Genomic DNA, 21,843 nt, shown 5'->3' on the forward strand with positions numbered 1-21,843 from the left:
ATTTTCTCAAAGAACCAGCTCCTTGATTATTTGATTCTTTGAATAGTTCTTCTTGTTTCCACTTGGTTGGTTTCGCCCCTGAGTTTGATTATTTCCTGCAGTCTACACCTCTTGGGTGAATTTGCTTCCTTTTGTTCTAGAGCTTTTAGGTGTCTTGTCAAGCTGCTAATGTGTGCTCTCTCTAGTTTCTTTTTGGAGGCACTCAGAGCTATGAGTTTTCCTCTTAGAAATGCTTTCATTGCGTCCCATAAGTTTGGGTAGGTAGTGGCTTCATTCTCATTGAACTCTAAAAAGTCCTTAATTTCTTTCTTTATTCCTTCCTTGACCAAGGTATCATTGAGAAGAGTGTTGTTCAGTTTCCACATGAATGTTGGATTTCTATTATTTATTTTATTATTGAATATCAGCCTTAGTCCATGGTGATCTGATAGGATGCATGAGAGAATTTCCATATTTTTGTATCTGTTGAGGCCTGTTTTCTGACCAATTATGTGGTCAATTTTGGAGAAGGTACAATGAGGTGTTGAGAAGAAGGTATATCCTTTTGTTTTAGGATAGAATGTTCTGTAGATATCTGCCAGATCCATTTGATTCATAACTTCTGTTAGTTTCACTGTGTCTCTGTTTAGTTTCTGTTTCCATGATCTGTCCATTGGTGAAAGTGGTGTCTTGAAGTCTCCCACTATTATTGTGTGAGGTGCAATGTGTTCTTTGAGCTTTACTAAAGTTTCTTTAATGAATGTGGCTGCCTTTGTATTTGGAGCATAGATATTCAGAATTGATAGTTCCTCTTGGAGGATTTTCCCTTTGATGAGTATGAAGTGCCCCTCCCTGTCTTTTTTGATGACTTTGAGTTGGAAGTCAATCTTATCAGATATTATAATGGCTATTCCAGCTTCTTTCTTCATACCATTTGCTTTGAAAATTGTTTTCCAGCCTTTCATTCTGAGGTAGTGTCTATCTTTTTCTCTGAGATGAGTTTCCTATAAGCAGCAAAATGTTGGGTCTTGTTTGTGTAGCCAGTTTGTTAGTCTATGTCTTTTTATTGGGGAGTTGAGTCCATTGATATTAAGAGATATTAAGGAAAAGTAATTGTTCCTTACTGTTAGTTTGTTGTTAAAGTTGGCATTCTGTTCTTGTGGCTGTCTTCTTTTAGGTTTGTTGAGGGATTACCTTCTTGTTTTTTTCTAGGGCGTGGTTCCCGTCCTTGTATTGGTTTTTTTCTGTTATTATCTTTTGAAGGGCTGGATTCGTGGAAAGATAATGTGTGAATTTGGTTTTGTTGTGGAATACTTTGGTTTCTCCATCTATGTTAATTGAGTGTTTGGCTGGGTATAGTACCCTGGGCTGGAATTTGTGTTCTTTTAGTGTCTGTATAACATCTGTCCAGGATCTTCTGGCTTTCATAGTCTCTGGTGAAAAATCTGGTGTAATTCTGATAGGCTTGCCTTTATATGTTACTTGGCCTTTTTCTCTTTCTGCTTTTAGTATTCTATCTTTATTTAGTGCATTTGTTGTTCTGATTATTATGTGTCGGGAGGTATTTCTTTTCTGGTCCAGTCTATTTGGAGTTCTGTAGGCTTCTTGTATATTCATTGGCATCTCTTTCTTTAGATTTGGGAAGTTTTCTTCTATAATTTTGTTGAAGATGTTTGTTGGTCCTTTGAGTTGAAAATCTTCATTCTCATCCACTCCTATTATCTGTAAGTTTGGTCTACTCATTGTGTCCTGGATTTCCTGGATGTTTAGAGTTAGGATCTTTTTGCATTTTCCATTTTCTTTGATTGTTGTGCTGATATTCTCTATGGAATCTTCTGCACCTGAGATTCTCTCTTCCATCTCTTGTATTCTGTTGTTGATGCTCGCATCTATGGTTCCAGATTTCTCTCCTAGGATTTCTATCTCCAGTGTTGCCTCATTTTGAGTTTTCTTTATTGTGTCTACTTCCCTTTTTCGGTCTAGTATGGTTTTGTTCATTTCCATCCCCTGTTTGGATGTTTTTTCCTGTTTTTCTTTAAGGACTTCTACCTGTTTGTTTGTCTTTTCCTGTTTTTCTTTAAGGACTTCTACCTGTTTGATTGTGTTATCCTGTTTTTCTTTAAGGACTTGTAACTCTTTAGCAATGTTCCCCTGTAATTCTTTACGTGAGTTATTAAAGTCCTTCTTGATGTCCTCTACCATCATCATGAGATATGTTTCTAAATCCAGGTCTAGCTTTTCCAGTGTGTTGGGGTCCCCTGGATTGGGCGAAATGGGAGTGCTTGGTTCTGATGATGGTGAGAGGTCTTGGTTTCTGTTAATAAGATTCTTAAGTTTACCTTTCACTATCTGGTAATCTCTGGAGTTAGTTGTTATAGTTGTCTCTGTTTAGAGATTGTTCTTCTGGTGATTCTGATTACCGTCTATCAGCAGACCTGGGAGAAAGGCTCTCTCCTCTGAGTTTCAGTTGTTAGAGCACTCTCTGCTGGCAAGCTCTCCTCTTACAGGGAAGGTGCACAGATATCTGGTGTTTGGACCTCCTCCTGGCTGAAGAAGGCCCAAAACAGGACCTTTCCCAGATGCTGTGTTGCTTTGGCAGGTCACAGAAGCTGTCAGCTTCTGTGGTGCACACTCTCACCTGTGCAGACTAAGTTCCTAAGTTTGGTGGAGTCCCGGAACCAAGATGGCGCTCCCTGCTCCTGAGGTAGAGGCAGAGGGCTTCCCTGCCAGGCGGATTCCTGTCTTCCCCGGCTGGGAGGGTGGCCGGATGTCTGCGGTCCGAACAGGGTGCTGCCTCAGCGGCTCTGTGGCTCCTGCCTGTACCAGAAGCTGTCAGCTTCTGTGGTGCACACTCTCACCTGTGCAGACTAAGTTCCTAAGTCATATTAAACATTTTTTAATGTTCATTAAAAAAACGCTTTCTTTTCTATTGACCATGTATTACTGGGCATGCAGTCTACCCATAAGTGAGCTTTGTTATACCAGGAAGACTCCCATATGGGAAAATTTCCGGGCTTTCTAATTTTGATTTTCTTTTTAAAAATATATTTTTGTTTAATTTTAGTTTTTATACTTCAAGTCCTTTGTCAAAGTTTCAAAGAATAGCTTTGACAACACAGGTAAACCAAGGTAGGCAGGGAGGTGTGGTATCAGTGATTGGTGACACACACACACACACACATATGTGTGTGTGTGTGTGTGTATACATATTCACATATACTTATATACATATATACATGTATACATGTTGCCTTAGTTAGGGTTTTCATTGTTGGGTACAGACACCATGACCAAGAACTCTTATAAAGACAATATTAAATTGGGTCTGGCTTTCAGGTTCAGAGGTTCAGTCCATTATTATCAAAACAGGAGCATGACAGCATCCAGGCTGGCATGGTGTACAAGGAGCTCAGAGTACTAGTTCTTGATCTGAAGGCTGCTAGCAGAATTCTCACTTCCAGGCAGCTAGGATGAGAGTCTTAATGTCCACACCAACAGTGACACATCTACTCCAAAAGGCCATACGTACTCCAACAAGGCCACACCTTCTAATAGTGCCACTCACTGGGCAGAGCATTTACAAACCATCACATATGTATACACATATACATGTACATGCACACACACACACACACACACACACACACACACACACATCCACACGTACATGAATATACATATAAACATACTTGGTATATGGAGCAGACTCCAGCACACTTTATTTCTTTCTTCATTAGCTTATATATCCCAGCAAAATCTTTCAAGGAGATAAAGTTACAGTGTGATTACATTCTATTTTTCTTCCAGTGAATGACTATGAAAAAAAAAAAAAAACAGTATGTTCCCTCAATGATTTTACATGAAAAAAATTACATAATACAGGGAAAGAAAAAAAAATTATTCCCAAGAACCCATGTACATTCATAGCTAAGCAATTTGTTATAGATTAACAAAGTGAGAGCAAGCAAGGTAGTTTTTTTATCCAGTTTCTCCTACTAGCAGACAGTGAATTGGAGTTACAAAGAAAGAATCAATTATTTTATTATTTATCTTTAAAGTAGTCTTATAAGAATCTGAAAAGAATCAGAAATCTAAACTTTTTAAGAAAAACAGTCATATCTATTTTAAATCTTCATAATGTAAATCTACTCATCAGCAATTTTTATTAAATTTATTAAATTAAATTTTATTAAATTATTCCTGCATATCAGGAAGCTGATTGCAAAATTGTATACAAGAAATCAATCATCATCATTACATCCTCAGTGAGAGTCACATCAGCCAGTGCTGCCGTTGTTCTTCTCTGACCTTTAAAAAACCCTACCTTAACTGTGAAGGCTGTGCCTTTCTGAATTTCAAATTGCTCCTTAAGATTTTTATCATTAGAGCAAGTAGCAAAACCATCTTCACCTAGCTTTACTAACAAATTTATTTTTCCAAATGCTTTTTGAGGGTCATGGTCACCGCTGACAATCTGTCTCTAAGTTCTTTTCTAAGGTAATGATTAATTTGCTCCAGTGGCAATGCCTGAAAGAGAGCAGCCATTATTACTGTGAATGACAGATATACTGCTCAGTAACAGAAAGGAGCCCCCTTAGAGATTTCATATAATTCTTAGATTAAGAGGGATGTGAAAGCAGAACAAACCTCAGTGTTAAGTATTTACAGCATAACTGTGTTTTTAATCATATAAAGTCATCATGCTTCTGTTATCTGTTCAGAATTCATTCCCCTGTGAAGGTTTCCATGTCTTACTCTTGGGTTATCAGTTAGATTTTTAAAAATTAACTGGTTCATATATTTAATCAGAATATACATAAAGACTAAGAGATGAAATATGAGGATCTTTCTTTGTCTTCTACAGGTGACAGAGTTTGATTTTTTTTAGAAATAATAAACAGAAAGTGAATTTTAGTCATTTGATTTCACAAATGGAAAAGCCACATGACTGAAGTATATATAATTTTAATTTTGACACTTTGATTTTGATAGATACATGTTAATATACCAAAGTACAAATATCAAATAGGTAATTGTATTTATGAAATTGGTAGCTGAAAGTTGCAGACAATATATATATATATATATATACATTTTTGACTCATCAGTACACGTGCCTTAAAGCCATGAAAGTCAGCCAAGAGGTGTTTTCTCTTTCTTTTCCTTTTATTTTGGCTTTGTTTTGTTGTTAGTTTAATTAATTAATTAATATATTTATGATGCAGTTGTTGCCCCCATCTTGGTTAACCCTTCCACAGTTCCTTATTTCATTCCTCCTCCCCCGTCTCTAAAAGGGTGTCCCCATCCCAAGTCTCCCCAAACCTTGGGGCCTCAAGTGTCTCTAGGGGTTAGGCTTGTCTTCTCTCATTGAGGCCAAACCAGGCAGTCCTCTGCTATATATATATCAAGGCCTCAGAACAATACCTGTATGCTGCCTGGTTGGTGGCTCAGTGTCTGAGATATCTCAGGGGTCCACGTTAGTTTAGATTGCTGGTTTTTCTATGGGGTTACTCTCAGTAGAGTTGGGATCCCTCAATCATTCCACCACAGGGCATGCACGATTTGGGAGGCAGGACTTGGGAAGTTGACTGTAATGAACCCATGCCTTTACCATGCAGGGGATGGGCTATAAGGAACCCCTGGGACACACCTCCAGGGGTGTGGGGAAGTGCGGTATGAGGCACAGGACTGCCAGGGATGACTAGGGTGTCCCCAGGGGCTGTGAAGTGGCCGAGGCCTCCAGGTTCTCAGGCTCTTGAACATCCAGGTACCACTGGGAGAAGTGGAAGAGCTGAGAATAGAGTGGTAGGGAGTGGAGGGGCTTCAGGCTGTATCTAATCAAGGGCCAGGGGGTTGAGAGGTGAGGATCTTGCTGGTCCCACAGGGAGAGTTCTTGGCCTAATGGCATGAAGCTTTGTGGCCATCCTGGCTGGGAGACAGAAAGGTCATCTATGGGAGAGTAGACAGCAGCTCTATTGGTGAAGGCCTTCTCCATGGCTCCCCACAGTGGATCCCAATGAAAATAAGGAGTACATGGTTTTAAGGCATTTATTGTCATGGTGGAAAGTGTATGTGAAAAACAATACCCCACTTCTCATGGTGGACCTTAGATTAAATACCTTTTGCAGAGAGGAATATCTGGGAAGGAAAGTTATTGCCTAGACATGATGTGAGAGTCCAAGAGCTGGCTATGTAGAGCTTCTGGCTGTCTACAGATGTACTGGTGCTAACAATCACTGCTTCCCTACCCAACCAAAACCATATCCTTTCCTTTTCTCTCATTGGAATATAAAAAGGCATATAAAATGACAAATTAAAATGAAATAAAAAGCAAACAACTCAGTGGCAAAAAAAAAAAGAAGAAAAAGTTAAAGATAAAGCTCAAGAAATACATACAGATACCAAGAACACATGCTCACATAAAATTCCTATAGAAACTCAAAACCAAAACCAGAAAACATAATAAACATGCAAACAACCTACAAAATTTAACAAAAAAAAAAAAAAAAAAACGCCCTAACAAAGCATTGTGATAAAAAGAACCTGCAAAATGCCATTGAGTTCATTTTCTATTGACCATCTACTATTGGGCCTTACTTGTGATTTGTGTTCTGAATGATGCTCTATTGCAGAAAACTAGTTTTTCTTTGCGAAGCAATTTCCAATTGGAGAGAACTTTTAGGTTGGGGATAGTGGCATGTGTCTACTTCCCCTTTAAGACCTGGAAAGTCATCAGGCTAAGAACTGTGCGGGTCCTGTACATTCTGCCACAGCCTCTGTGAATTTAATGTATGGATTAATCATTCTATTTTTAGAAGGTCTTATTTCCATGTTGCATTCTATCCCTTCTGGCTCTAAGACTCTTTTATCCTCAAAGCAAAGGGACTTGATGAATATATCTTGTTTAGGATTAAGAGTTCCTGTGTTCTCTGACTCTCTACTCAATCTCTGTTTGTAGTTCTTTGTATTTTCCTCATTTGCTGCAGGAGGAAGCTTCCATGCTGATGGTTGAACAAAGAACTGACTACAGAAGGAGTCATTTTATTGTTATTTTTCAGTTTTATAAATTAATTTTTATTGGATATTTTATGTATTTACATTTCAAATGTTATCCCCTTTCTCAGTTTTCCCTCCTGAAACTCCCTATCCCCACCTTCCCCCTGCTTATATGAGTATTGTCCCCCTCCCACCCACTCACTCCTACTTCACTGCCCTGGCATGCCTCTACATTGGGGAATCAAGCCTACAATCAATAGGACAAAGAGCCTCTCCTCCTATAGATGCCAGACAATGCCATCCTCTGCTACATATGCGGCTGTAGCCATGGGTCCCTCTATGTGTATTCTCTAGTTGGTGGTTTAGTCCCTGAGAGCTCTAGGGGGTCTGGTTGGTTGATATATTTGTTCTCCTTATGGGGTGGTAAATCCTTTCAGCTCTTTCAGTCTCTCTTGAACTCCTCCTTTGGGGTCTCAATATGAGATTGATCCCCAGGTAATGCAGTCTATAGATAGCCTTTCCTTCAGGCTCTGCTCTATACTTTGTCCCAGTAATTTCTTTAGACAGAAGCCATTCTAGGTTAAAAATTTGGAGATGCTTGGGTGGCCCATCCTATAACTGGGGGCCTTGAATAACCTCTGGATATGGTCTCTACAGGTTCTCCCTCCTCTTTGTTGGGTATTTCACCTAATCTTATTCCTGTTGTGTCCTGGGAGCCCCTGGGATATCCCCAGTTACCCATCCCACATTGATACACACCTTTGTTCAAATTCCTGACTCTATCATCCCTGTTTCCTCGTATAAATGATCCTGCTCTTTTTTTTTTCCACCTCCCCCTCCTCTCTTCCTTCCATCACACTTTCTACCTCTTTTGTTTTGTTCCCACTTCTAAGAAGGACTGAAGCATCCAAATTTTTATCTTCTGTCTTCTATGGTCTGTGAATTCTATCTTGGGAATTGCAAGACTTTGGGTTAATATCTACTTATCAATGAGTGCATATCATGTGTGTTCTTTTGTGACTGGGTTACCTCACTCAGGGTGATATGTGTTGAAATTCTATAAAAATAATTACTTCTCACTGACCTTTACATAATAACTACACAGATCCTGAGAGGATTTTAGTCTATAGTACTAACAATGCAAATTCTCTACATGTTTTAACTTGATTCTATGACAATGTCATTTATAAAATACCTTAATAACTTCAAAGAAAGTAGCTGCCATATGTATTACAATAAATAAATAAATAAATAAAAGAGTAAGACTGTCTTCCATGTCCATGTTGAATACGTTTTTGCTATTAGCCAGGGATATTCCAAATAATAAAACTGTTTCACAGTAGGTCACTAAGAAAAGTGAATATGCCAATAATATGAGTGGTTCTTTTTTCTGAATTATGAGATACTTTTAATAATGTAAAAGAATAAAGATGTTATCAATTTAATTTAAGTTTTTGTTATCTAGAAATTAAAATCTCATTCTGTTTTATCATTATATTCTATTTAGTATTCTGATAATTCTGTAGGTTAAATTATTATCACTTATTAAATATCATTTTTAATTTCATTTCTTTTATGCTACAAAACTTCATTAGACTCAATTTCAGTATTCTTGTAGTCTAATTTTAGTATTTTTATGTCAGAGTAAGAATCTTGTCTTTTCAGAAACTAATTAATTTTTCTCTTCCATAGTCATGTTTACATAGTATATTCAATAAAGTAAGATGATTCATTAAGCCTGACTCCTAAAGGTTTCTCTAGTGATTAGATAAGTGTTAACCATTTCTCTTCGTTTTCTGTGGAAGGAACAAGAATGGAGATGTCCTTTAATTTTTTATTTTCTTTAGCATTTCATTACATCTGTATATTTTACTTACTTCGTAAGAGATTTACTTGTGTTTTTTTTTACTAATTCTATGTTTAAATTTCATACTTGTGATTGAAACATACAAGTGAAATTTTAAGATAAAAATGTAAAAATCAACTTTTACATCTTTTTAATATCCTGTACAAAATATATATCATGAAATTCTGGTCTAGAAATGTTTAAGTATTTTTTGATTGGACACAATATGGTATCTTCACACACTGTTCACTTTAATACAAAGAGATAACCACAGTGTGTGTTTATTTTTTATATTTTTGAAATATGTTAATAGATGGCCATTTGCATCTTTCAAATCCCTCTGTTTCTAAAAAGTTCTTGCTGCATATTTTTATGTTTTTGCATTGAAACTCAAAGTTTTTAACCAGGAATGTCCTTATGAAAGTAGGTTTATAACAACCATAGGAGTGTCCTGCAGTTATCAGTGTTTTTGATCATTGATGGGGAAGACTCAACATGTTCTAAAATCTATTAGTTGACTACTTCAGTAAGGATTAAGAGCAGGGTTCTGTGACTCCCTCCAATTTGATGTTGTCTATTAAAAGGCCTATTCTTCTATATGCTCTGTTTTGGCAAATATTATTACATTGAGTTCATGACTAGAATGGGTATATGGCATTTCATCTATCATTCAATATTCTTGCTCTTATGAGTCTAACCGTCATTTTTATTTTACTTACCATCTCATTTTACTTACATGTTACTCTCTCCATCCCCCAAGATAATCTTCTTTCTTCTACAATGTTTCCAGAGTCTTAATGTGAATGACATAAGTGTCTTGTTTAGGGCTAAGCATTCCTCCTTCACCTATTTTTAAGAATTTGTGCAATTACTTGTCCTATATTCACCACCTTATGCTACTAATCTTCTCTGATTAAGGATTGAAAATCCTTTGTCTTTGTGTATAAACATATATATTTAGACAACTTTTAGATGCAATGTCAATTTACCCCCCATCAATAGGTGTTACAGGATAAGTGGTTGGTGATATGAAAAAATAGACTGTCAACCAAAAGTTGATTGAATGAAATGGAGAAGGACACTCAATATTCATCAAAGGAAACATCCACCAAGATGAAGTCTCAATTCTGAACATTTGTGTCCCAAATGCAAGAATATTCACATTCATAAAGAAACATTACTACAGCTCAAATCACACATTAAAACTCACACAATAATATGGTGAGTCTTCAAAAGCCCAATATCACTAATGGACAGGTCATTGAAACAGAATCTAAACAGAGACACAAGGTAACTAACAGAGGTTATGAATCAAATGGATTTAACACATATATTCAAAACATTTCACTCTAAAACAAAAGAATATACTTTCTTCCCAGCACTTCATAGTATGTTTTCGGAAATTGACCATATAATCAGTCACAAAGCAGGCATCAAGAGATAGAAAAAGATTGAAATAACCCCATGCATCCAATCAGATTACCAGGGACTAAGGCTGTGATGGTTTGTATGTGCTTGGCCCAGGAAGTAGCATGATTAGGAGTATCCATATTGGAGTACATGTGCCACAGTGTGTGTGACCTATAAGACTCTCATCCTAGCTGCCTGGAATCCAGTATTCTGTTGGCAGCCTTCAGATGAAGATTTAGAATTCTTAACTCCTCCTGTACCATGCTTGACTGAATGCTGCCATGTTCCCACCTTAATAATCATGCAGTAAACCTCTGAACCTGTAAGTCTACCCCAATTAAATATTGTCCTTATAAGAGTTGCCTTGTTCAAAGTGTCTGTTCTCAGTAGTAAAACCCCAACAAAGACAAAGGCTAAATTTCAATAATGAATAAAAACAACAGAAAGCCTACATGCCCATGGAAACAGAACAACTGTATGCTCAATTATAACTTGGTCAGGAAAGAAATGAAGAAAAAAAATTAAAGACTTTCTAGAATTCAATAAAAGAGAAGATGGCATATTCAAACTTATGGGACATAATTAAAGCACTGCTAAAATGAAAACTCATAGCTCTAAGTGTCCTCATAAAGAAACCTGAGAGATCCTATACACTATCAAGTAAAAAACATACCTGAAATCCCTAGGGAAAAAAATGAAGCAAACATTCCCAAGAGGAGTATACGGCAGGAAAAACCTCATGGCTAAAATCAACCAATTATAAACAAAGAGAACAATACATAGAATTAAAAAAAAAAAAAACAAAGCTTGTACTTTGAGAAAATTAACAAAATATATAAACCCCTAGCCAAACTAATTAAAGCACACAGAGACAGAGTATCCTATTGGACAAAATCAGAAATGAAAAGGGAGACATAACAACAGAAACTGAAGAAATTAAAAAACAAAACAAAACAAAACAAAAACATCTGATCTTAATACTAAAGCCTATGCTCAGCAAAACTGGAAAATGTAGATGAAATGGATGATTTTCTAGAACGATACCACATACCAAATTTAAATAAAGAGCAGCTAAACTATCTAAAAAGTGCCATATCTCCTGAGGAAATAGAAGTCATTAAAAACTTCCCAACCAAAAAAACCTAGGGCCAGATAGCTTTACTGCAGAATTCTACCATACCTTCAAAGATAACAACAAAATTCGAACTATAGAAACAGAACGAACACTACTTAATTCATTTTGTGAAGCCACAATTACTCTGATACCTAATCCATACAAAGACCCAATAAAGAAAGAGAACTTCAGACCAATTTTGCTCTTTACAATTGATGCAAAAATAGTCAATGCTTACAAACCTAATCCAAGAACTTATCAATACCATCCTTCATCACAATCAAGTAGGCTTCATGTCCAACATGCAGTGATAATTCAATATATGAAAACCTATTAATGTAATTCACTATATAAACAAAGTGAAAAAAAAAGACATGATCATCTTATTAGATGCTGAAAAAGTATGTGACAAAATCCAATACAACATAATCGTAAAAGTCTTGGAGAGATCAAGAATTCATGGAACATACCTAAACCTAATAAAAAGAATATACAGCAAACCACCAGCCAATATAAATTAAATGGAGAGGCACTTGAAGCATGCCCCCTAAAATCATGGAAAAGAAAAGGCTGCCCATTCTCTCCAAAACTATTCAACATAGTACTCTAAGTTTTAGCTAGAGAAAAAGGAAATAAAAAAAAAATTGGAAAAGAATAAAATCAAGTTATCACTATTTGGAGATGATATGAAATCATACACATAAGCAACCGCAAAAATTCTACCAGAGAACCTCTACAGCTGATAAACAGCTTCATAAATGTGTCTGGATATAAAATTAACTAAAAAAAATAGCCTCCATCTATAAAATGATAAAGTGGCTGATAAAGAAATTAGGGAAACAACACCACTTATAATATTCACAAATTGTATAAAATATCTAGGTGTAACTCTTCCCAAGCAAGTGTAATATCTGTAGGACAAGAATTTCTAATCCCTGGAAACAAAAAAAAAATTGAAGAAGGCTTCAGAAGATAGAAAAATCTCCCATACTCATGGATTGGTAAGATTAACATAGTAAAAATGGCCATCTTACTAAAAGCAATCTACAGATTCAACCTAATCCCCATCAAGAGTCCAACATAGTTCTTCACAGACATGAAAAGAGAAATTCTCAATGTTATATGGAAAAACAAAAACAAACAAACAAATAAACCCCAGGATAGTGAAAACAATTTTTAACAGTAATAGAACTTCTGGACAAATCACCATCCCTGACTTCAAGCTACATAGTGATAAAATCTGCATGGTATTGGTACAGAGATAGTCATGTTGATCAATGGAATAGAAATGAAGACACAGAAATATAACCACACACTTACAGTCACTTGATCTTTGACAAAGACACCAAAAATATACAATGGAAATATTAAAGCACCTTCAATAAGTGGTGCTGGTCAAACCGGCTGTCCCTCTGTAGAAAATTGAAAATGGACCTCATATTTGTCACCTTGCACAAAGCTGAATGATTCAAGGGACTCAACATAAAACTGGATACACTGAATCAAATAGAAAAGAAATTGGGAAAGAGCCACAAACTCATTGGCACAGTGGGAAAATTCCTAAACAAAACTTCAATGACTCATGCTCTAAGACCAAAAATTGATAAATCGGACCTCATGAAACTGAGAAGCTTTTGTAAGGCATAATACATGAGTGATAGGACAAATTAGCAACTAACAGAATGGGAAACAAATTCACTAACCCCACATCCAATAGAGGGCTTATATCCAAAATAAAGCACTCAAGAAGCTAACCTCTATAAAACCAAATAACCAAATTAAAAAAAATGGGGTACAGAGCTAAACAGAGAATTCTCAGCAAAGAAATCTCAAATGGTCAAGAAGCACTTAAGTAATGTTCAAGGTCCTTGGTGATCAGGGAAATGCATATCAAAAGGGCCCTGAGATTCCACCTAATACCAATAATAATGGCTATGACCAAAAAGTCAGGTGACAGATGTTTCTGGTGAGGATGTGGAGGAAAAAGTACACTCCTCCATTGCTGATGGGATTATAAACTGGTACAACCAGTCTGAAAATCAATCTGGAGGTTCTTCAGAAAATTGGAAATAGATTTACCTAAAAATCCACCTATACCACACTTGGGAATATACCCAAAAGATGCCCCACCATGCACAGAGGCACATATTCTGCTATGTTCACAGTGGCCTTATTTGTGATAGCCAGAAGTTGGAAATAACCCAGATGTCCCACAACAGAAGAATGGAAACAGAAAATGTGGTTCATGTACACAATGGAATAATACTCAGCTATTAATGAGGTCATCATGTGTTTTGAAGGAAAATGTATGGAACTAAAAATTATCATTCTGAGTGAGGTTCCTCATAGTGTGAAGCCAATAATAAATTTATAATAGTCAAAAAGTTCAGAATACTTAATATAAAACCCTCAGAATTTAAGAAGTTTAACAAGCATAAATGCAAAGTGAGGATGCTTCAATCCCATTTAGTAGGGGGAAAGGATATAATGAAGGGAGGCAGAGAGGGTGGGTATTGGACAGTAGAGAGGAAGGATAGGGGAAAGGGGGAAAAAGATCAAGTATGGGGTATGGTGCAGGGGCAGGGGCAGGGGCAGGGGCAGTAGAGAATCCCAGTGGGTCAGCAGAATAAATGGTAATATGCAGCCTCAGAAGGTTCGAGGTGAGGAGACCCTCTAGAAAATGTCAGAGACATGGGAGGTGAAAGACTCTCAGACCTGTATGGGAGTGACCACAGATGAAATGCTCAAGAGTTGGGAGAGGGAACTTGAAGATTCTACCTCCAGTAGATAGATAGGGCTTCAAGAGGTGAGATGATTATACTAAGCCACAGTCAAAATTTCTGACCTAGAAGTATTCCTATCTAAAAGAACTGTAGGAACAAAAAGGGAGAAGAGATTGCAGGAAAGGAAGTCCAGTAACCAGCCCCATTGGGGATCCAGCTCATGAGATTAAGCTCAAGTGGAGTGTTCAAGGGAGGGATGCTATGATGTGCTTCCAGACAGGAGCTAGACAGAGACAGAGGCAGATAATTACACCCAACAAATAGACTGAAGTCAGGAAACCCTGTGGTTGAATTAGAGGAAGGATGGAAGAAGCAGTAGAGGAGGCGACCCTATAGGAAGACCAGAAGTATCAAATAACCTGGACCCCAGGGAGCTCCCAGACACTGAGTCACAAACCAGGCAGCATATATGAGCTGGTCAGAGTCCTCAGACACATATATAGAAGAGGACTGCCTGGTTTAACCACAGTGGGAGATTTGCCTAATCCTTGAGAGACTTGAGGCCTCATGGAGAGGAGGCCTGATTTTAGGGTGTATCCTCTTGGAGACAGGGGAGGAGGAATGGGATAGGGAACTCTGGGTGAGGGAACCAGGAGGGAGTACACTGTGCATTGGCTGGAAATTAATAAATGAGAGGGGGAGGAGCAGGGAGAGGAGCAGGGGGAGGGGCAGGGGTGGGGTAGGGGTAGGGGCAGGGGCAGGGGCAGGGTGAGAAAGACAGACATCTCAAATGCTACCCACCTCTTGGTCCCCCTTCCCAGAATTCTTCTCCCATCTTCTCTCACTTTAGCCTCTGATGGAGTACCACCACTCCATCCCCCTTTCTTGGGGCATAAAGTCTCTACATGATTAGGCATATCCTCTTCCACTAATCCCAGAAAAGGCAATCCTCTGCTACATGTGTGCCAGGGTCCTCAGACCAGCCAGAGTAAGCTCTTTTAGTTGGCTTAGTCTCTGCAAGCTCCCAGCTGTACAGGATAATTGACACTGTTGGTTTCCTAAGGAGTTTCCATCCCCTTCAGTTCCTTCAGCCCTTTTCCTATCTCTTCTATAGGAGTCTCTGAACTCAGTCCAATGGTTGGTTGTAAATATCTGCACCTGTCTAGGACAGCTTCAGTTGGAGCCTCTCAGAGGACAGAAATGTCAGGCTTCTATCTGCAAGCATAACATTAGTAATAATGTCATGGTTTAGTGTTGGCCATTGGATGTATTCCAACTTCAGCTGGTTACTGGTTGGTCTTTCCACAGTCTCTGCTCCATTTTTGCCCCTGCATTTTTTTAGACAGGAACACTTTTGGCTCAAAAATTTGAAACTGGGCTAGTGTCTCCATCCCTCCACTGTGGGCCTTGACTAAGTATTGGATGTTGTCTCTTCAAGTTCCATCACCCCATTCTTAGGCATTTCTTTTAAGGTCGCCCACATTGAGTCCTGGTACCCTCCCACATCCCAAGTCTCTGAAACATTTAGAGGTCTCCCCCACCCCCAGTAACTGCATATTTCCATTCATTATTATTATTATTATTTTTTTTTTTTTTTAGGTTTTTTGAGACAGGGTTTCTCTGTGTAACCCTGGCTGTCCTGGCACTCACTTTGTAGACCAGGCTGGCCTCGAACTCAGAAATTCGCCTGCCTCTGCCTCCCGAGTGCTGGGATTAAAGGCGTGCTCCACCACGCCTGGCTTCCATTCATTCTTTTGGCCCTCTGGATGTCTCTCCTGTTCCTCCCCCACTGTTGTTCCTGCCACCCTTTTCTCATCTCCATCCTCTCTCTCACCCAGGGCCTTATCTCTCAGGTCATCTTGTGATTGTTTTCTTCCCCCTTCTAAGTGGATTTGAAGTATCATCACTTGTGCCTTCCTTTTTAATTAAATTCCTAAAGTCAATGTTGTGTACCATAGATATTCTGTACTAATTTCCACTTTTCAGTGAATACATACTCTGCTTGTCATTTTGGATCTAGCTTACTTCACTCAGGATGATATTTTCTAGTCCTGTACATTTGCCTGAAAAATTCATGATGTCTTTGTTTCTAATAGTGGAACAGTATTCCACTTTTTCATTAGATATATTCTTTTTTTTATTAGGTATTTTCCTCAATTACATTTCCAATGCTATCCAAAAAGTCCCCAATACACTCCCCACACAGTCCCCCACCCACCCACCCCCACCCCTTGGCCCTGGCATTCCCCTGTACTGGGGCATATAATGTTGGCAAGTCCAATGGGCCTCTCTTTCCAGTGATGGCCGACTAGGCCATCTTTTGATACAAATGCACCTAGAGTCAAGAGCTCTGGGGTACTGGTTAGTTCATAATAATGTTCCACCTATGGGGTTGCAGTTCCCTTTAGCTCCTTGGGTACTTTCTCTAGCTCCTCCATTGGGTGCCCTGTGATTCATCCAATAGCTGACTGTGAGCATCCACTTCTGTGTTTGCTAGGCCCCGGCATTGTCTCACAAGAGACAGCTATATCTGGGTCCTTTCAGCAAAATCTTGCTAGTGTATGCAATGGTGTTAGCGTTTGGAAGCTGACTATGGGATGGATCCCTGGATATGGCAGTCTTTAGATGGTCCATCCTTTCTTCACAGCTCCAAACTTTATCTCTGTAACTCTTTCCATGGGTGTTTTGTTCCCAATTCCAAGAAGGAGCACAGTGTCCACACTTTGGTCTTCGTTCTTCTTGAGTTTCATGCGTTTAACAAATTGTATCTTATATCTTGGGTATCCTAAGTTTTTGGGCTAATATCCACTTATCAGTGAGTACATATTGTGTGAGTTCCTTTGTGAATATGTTACCTCACTCAGGATGATGCCCTCCAGATCCATCCATTTGCCTAGGAATTTCATAAATTCATTCCTTTTAATAGCTGAGTAGTACTCATTGTGTAAATGTACCACATTTTCTGTATCCATTCCTCTGTTGAGGGGCATCTGGGTTCTTTCCAGCTTCTGGCTATTATAAATAAGGCTGCTATGAACATAGTGGAGCATGTGTCCTTCTTACCGGTTGGAACATCTTCTGGATATATGCCCAGGAGAGGTATTGCTAGATCGTCTGGTAGTATTATGTCCAATTTTCTGAGGAACCGCCAAACTGATTTCCAGAGTGGTTGTACCAGCTTGCAATCCCACCAACAATGAAGGAGTGTTCCTCTTTCTCCACATCCTTGCCAGCATTTGCTGTCACCTGAATTTTTGATCTTAGCCATTCTGACTGATGTGAGGTGGAATCTCAGGGTTGTTTTGAGTTGCATTTCCCTGATGATTAAGGATGTTGAACATTTTTTCTACCTCAGAATTAAAGGCTGGAAAACAATTTTCCAAGCAAATTGTATGAAGAAACAAGCTGGAGTAGCCATTATAATATCTGATAAGATTGACTTCCAACCCAAAGTCATCAAAAAAGACAAGGAAGGGCACTTCATTCTCATCAAAGGTAAAATCCTCCAAGAGGAACTATCAATTCTGAATATCTATGCTCCAAATACAAAGGCAGCCACATTCATTAAAGATACTTTAGTAAAGCTCAAACCACATATTGCACCTCACATAATAATAGTGGGAGACTTCAACACACCACTTTCACCAATGGACAGATCATGGAAGCAGAAACTAAACAGGGACACAGTGAAACTAACAGAGGTTATGAAACAAATGGATCTGACAGATATCTACAGAACATTTTATCCTAAAACAAAAGGATATACCTTCTTCTCAGCACCTCATGGTACCTTCTCCAAAATTGACCACCTAATTGGTCACAAAACAAGCCTCAACATATACAAAAATATTGAAATTGTCCCATGCATCCTATCAGATCACCATGGACTAAGACTGGTCTTCAATAACAAAATAAATAATAGAAAGCCAACACACACCTGGAAACTAAACAACACTCTTCTCAATGATACCTTGGTCAAGGAAGGAATAATGAAAGAAATTAAGGACTTTCTGGAGTTTAATGAAAATGAAGCCACAACATACCCAAACTTATGGGACACATTGAAAGCATTTCTAAGAGGAAAACTCATAGCTCTGAGTGCCTCCAAAAAGAAACTAGAGATAGCACACATTAGCAGCTTGACAACACACCTAAAAGTTCTAGAACGAAAGGAAGCAAATTCACCCAAGAGGAGTAGATGGCAAGAAATAATCAAACTCAGGGGTGAAATCAACCAAGTGGAAACAAGAAGAACAATTCAAAGAATCAACCAATTGAGGAGCTGGTTCTTTGAGAAAATCAACAAGATAGATAAACCCTTAGCCAGACTCACTAGAGGGCATAGGGAAAGTATTCTAATTAACAAAATCAGAAATGAAAAGGGAGACATAACAACAGACCCTGAAGAAATCCAAAACACCATCAGATCCTTCTACAAAAGGCTATACTCAACAAAACTGGAGAACCTGGATGAAATGGACAAGTTTCTAGACAGATACCAGGTACCAAAGTTAAATCAAGATCAGGTTAATGATCTAAACAGTCCCATATCCCCTAAAGATATATTCTTTATTCACATTTCAAATGTTATCCTCTTTCCTAGTTTCCCCTCCGAAAATGCCCTATCCCTTCCCTACTCCCCCTGCTTCCCAACCCACTCACTCCTGCTTCCTGGCCCTGGCATTCTCCTATACTGGGGCATAGAACCTTCATAGGACCAAGGGCCTCTCCTCCCATTAATGTCCGACTAGGCCATCCTCTGCTATATATGCAGGTAGAGCCATGAGTCCCATCATGTATTCTCTTTGGTTGGTGGTTTAGTCCCAGGGAGCTCTGGAGATACTGGTTAGTACATATTGTTGTTCCTGCTATGGGACTGCAAACCCCTTCATCTCCTTGGGTACTTTCTCTAGCTCCTTCATTGTGGACTCTGTGCTCTGTCCAATGGATGGCTGTGAGCATCTACTTCTGTATTTGTCAGGCACTGGCTGAGATTCTCAAGAGACACATTTTCTGTATCCATTCTTCAGTTGTGGGACATCTTATTTGCCTACAGTTTCTGGCTATCAAGAAGAAGGAAAATCAAAGTGTGGATTTACCATCAAACCTGATGGCCCAAGGTTTGTCCCTAGAATCTACACATTAAAGAAGAGAACCTACATTGTTTCTTCTTAGAATGGGGAACAAAATACCCATGGAAGGAGTTACAAATTCAGAGCTGAGATAGAAGGAAGTACAATCCAGAGACTGCCCCACCAGCGGATTCATCCCATAAAGAACCACCAACCCAAACACTATTGCATATGCTAGCAAGATTTTGATGACAGGACTCTGATATCTCTTGTGAGGCTATGTCAGTTCCTTGCAAATACAGAAGTTGATGCTCACAGTCATCTATTGGATGGAACACAGGGCTCCTAATGAAGGAGCTATAGAAAGTACCCAAGGAGGTAAAGGGGTCTGCAACCCTATAAGTGGAACAACAATATGAACTAACCAGTACCCCCCAGAGCTTATGTCTCTAGTTGCATATGTAGCAGAGGATGGCCTAGTCGGCCATCAATGGGAGGAAAGTTCTCTTGGTCTTGTGTAGATTTTATGCCCCAGTACAGGGGAATGCCAGTGCCAGGAAGCAGGAGTTGATGGGTTGGGGAGCAGAGCAGGGGGAAGGTATAGAAGACTTTCAGAGGAAACTAGGAAAGGGGATAGCATTTGAAAATAAATGAAAGTATCTAAGTAAAACATAAATAAATAAATAAATAAATAAATAAATAAATAAATAAATAAATAAATAAATAAGGCTGTTATGACCATAGTGTAGCATAGTGTAGCATGTGTCCTTGTGGTATTTTGGAGCATCCTTTGGATATATGCCTAGAAGCAGTATAGCTGGGTATTCAGGTAGAATTATTTCTATTTTTTTCCATAATAATTTTCAAAGTGGTTGTATCAGTTTGCAGTCCCACCAGTTATAAAGGAGTGTTCCCTTTTCTCCCCTACCTTTGCCAGCATATTCTGTTACTTGCATTTTCAATCTTAGCCATTCTGATTAGTGGAAAGTAAAATCTCAGAGTTGTTTTGATTTGCATTTCCATGAAGAATAAGTATTTTGAACATTTGTTTAAATGCTTCTCAGCCATTTGATATTCCTCTGTTGAGAATTTTCTGTATAACTCTGTACCCCATTTTTAAATCTGTATATATATTTTTTTGAAATCTAATTTCTTGAGTTCATTATATATTTTAGATATTAGCCCTATGTCAGATGTAGGGTTAGTGAAGATCATTTCCCAATCCTCAGGTTGCCATTTTGTTATATTGACAGTGTGCTTTTCCTTATAGAATATTTTCAGTTTCAAGAGGTCCAATTAATTGTTGATCTTAAAGCCTAAGCCATTTGATTGGTATTCTGCTCAGGGAAATTTCTCCTGTGTCAATGTGTTTCAGGCTATTTCCCACTTTCTCTTCTATTAGATTCAGTGTACCCAATTTATATTGAGTTTCTTCATCCACTTGGGCTTGAGCTTTGAGCAGGGTGATAAACATGGATCAATTTACATTCTTTATATGTAGACCACCAGTTAAACTAGCATGGTTTTTTGAAGATATTTTCCTTTTTTCCACTGTTTGCTTTTGGTTTCTTTGCCAAAGATCAAGTGTCCATAGGTGTGAGGGTTTATTTCTTGGTCTTCAATCATATCCATTGACCAGCCTACCAACCTGTCAATCTCTGTACCAATACCATGAGGTTTTTTGTTTGTTTGTTTGTTTGTTTGTTTGTTTTCTTTTATCACTGTTGCTCTGTAATACAGCTTGAGATCAGGGATCATGATTACTCCTGAAAGTTGTTTGTTATTTAGAATTGTTTTTGTTATCCTGTTTTTTGTTTTGTTTTGTTTTGTTTTTCCATATGAAGTTGAGAATTGCTCTTTCCATGACTGTGAACAATTGTGTTTGGATTTTGATGGAAATTGTATTGACTCTGTAGAGTGCTTTTGGTAAGATGGCCATATTTACTTTGTTAACCCTACTCATGCATGGTCTTTCCATATTCTGAGGTCTTTGATTTCTATCTTCAGTGACTTGCTGATCTTGTCATATAGATCTTTCACTTGCTTGCTTAGAGTTACACCACGATATTTTATATTATTTATGGCTATTGTGAAGGGTGTTGTTTCTCTAATTTCATTCTCAGTGCATTGACAGTTGTATAAAGGAAGGCTTCTTATTTGTTTGAGTTAATTTTATATTCCACCATTTTGCAGAACATGCTTATCAACTGTAGGGTTTCTCTAGTAAAATTTTGGTGGTCCCATAAGTATAGTATCATATCTTTAGCAGATACTAATACCTTGACTTCTTTATTTCCAATTCTTGCCCTTTTGATCTCCTTTGGTCCTGTTTTTGCAATAGCTAGAACTTTAAGTACTATACTGAAATAGGGAGAGAGTATGCAACGTTGTCTTGTCCCTAAGTTTAGTGGAATTGTTTCAAATTTTTCTCCATTTAATTTGATATTGGATGTTGGTTTGCTATACATTGCTTTAATGGTGTTTTGGTATGTGCCATGGTTTACTGATCTCTCAGGATTTTTAACATGGAGCGGTATTGATTTTTTTTCAAAGCTTTTCCAATATCTAATAAGATGATCATGGGATTTTTCTTTTCTTTATATGGTATATTGCATTCATTTATTTTTGTACATTGACCCAAACCTGCATCAATGCCATGAAGCCTACTTGATCTAACACATGATGTGTTTGAGGTGCTCATAG

The sequence above is a fragment of the Mus caroli genome, unplaced genomic scaffold, assembly GCF_978045245.1.
Source record: "Mus caroli unplaced genomic scaffold, Mus_caroli_1 scaffold_5, whole genome shotgun sequence".
In the NCBI taxonomy this organism is placed as follows: domain Eukaryota; kingdom Metazoa; phylum Chordata; class Mammalia; order Rodentia; family Muridae; genus Mus; species Mus caroli.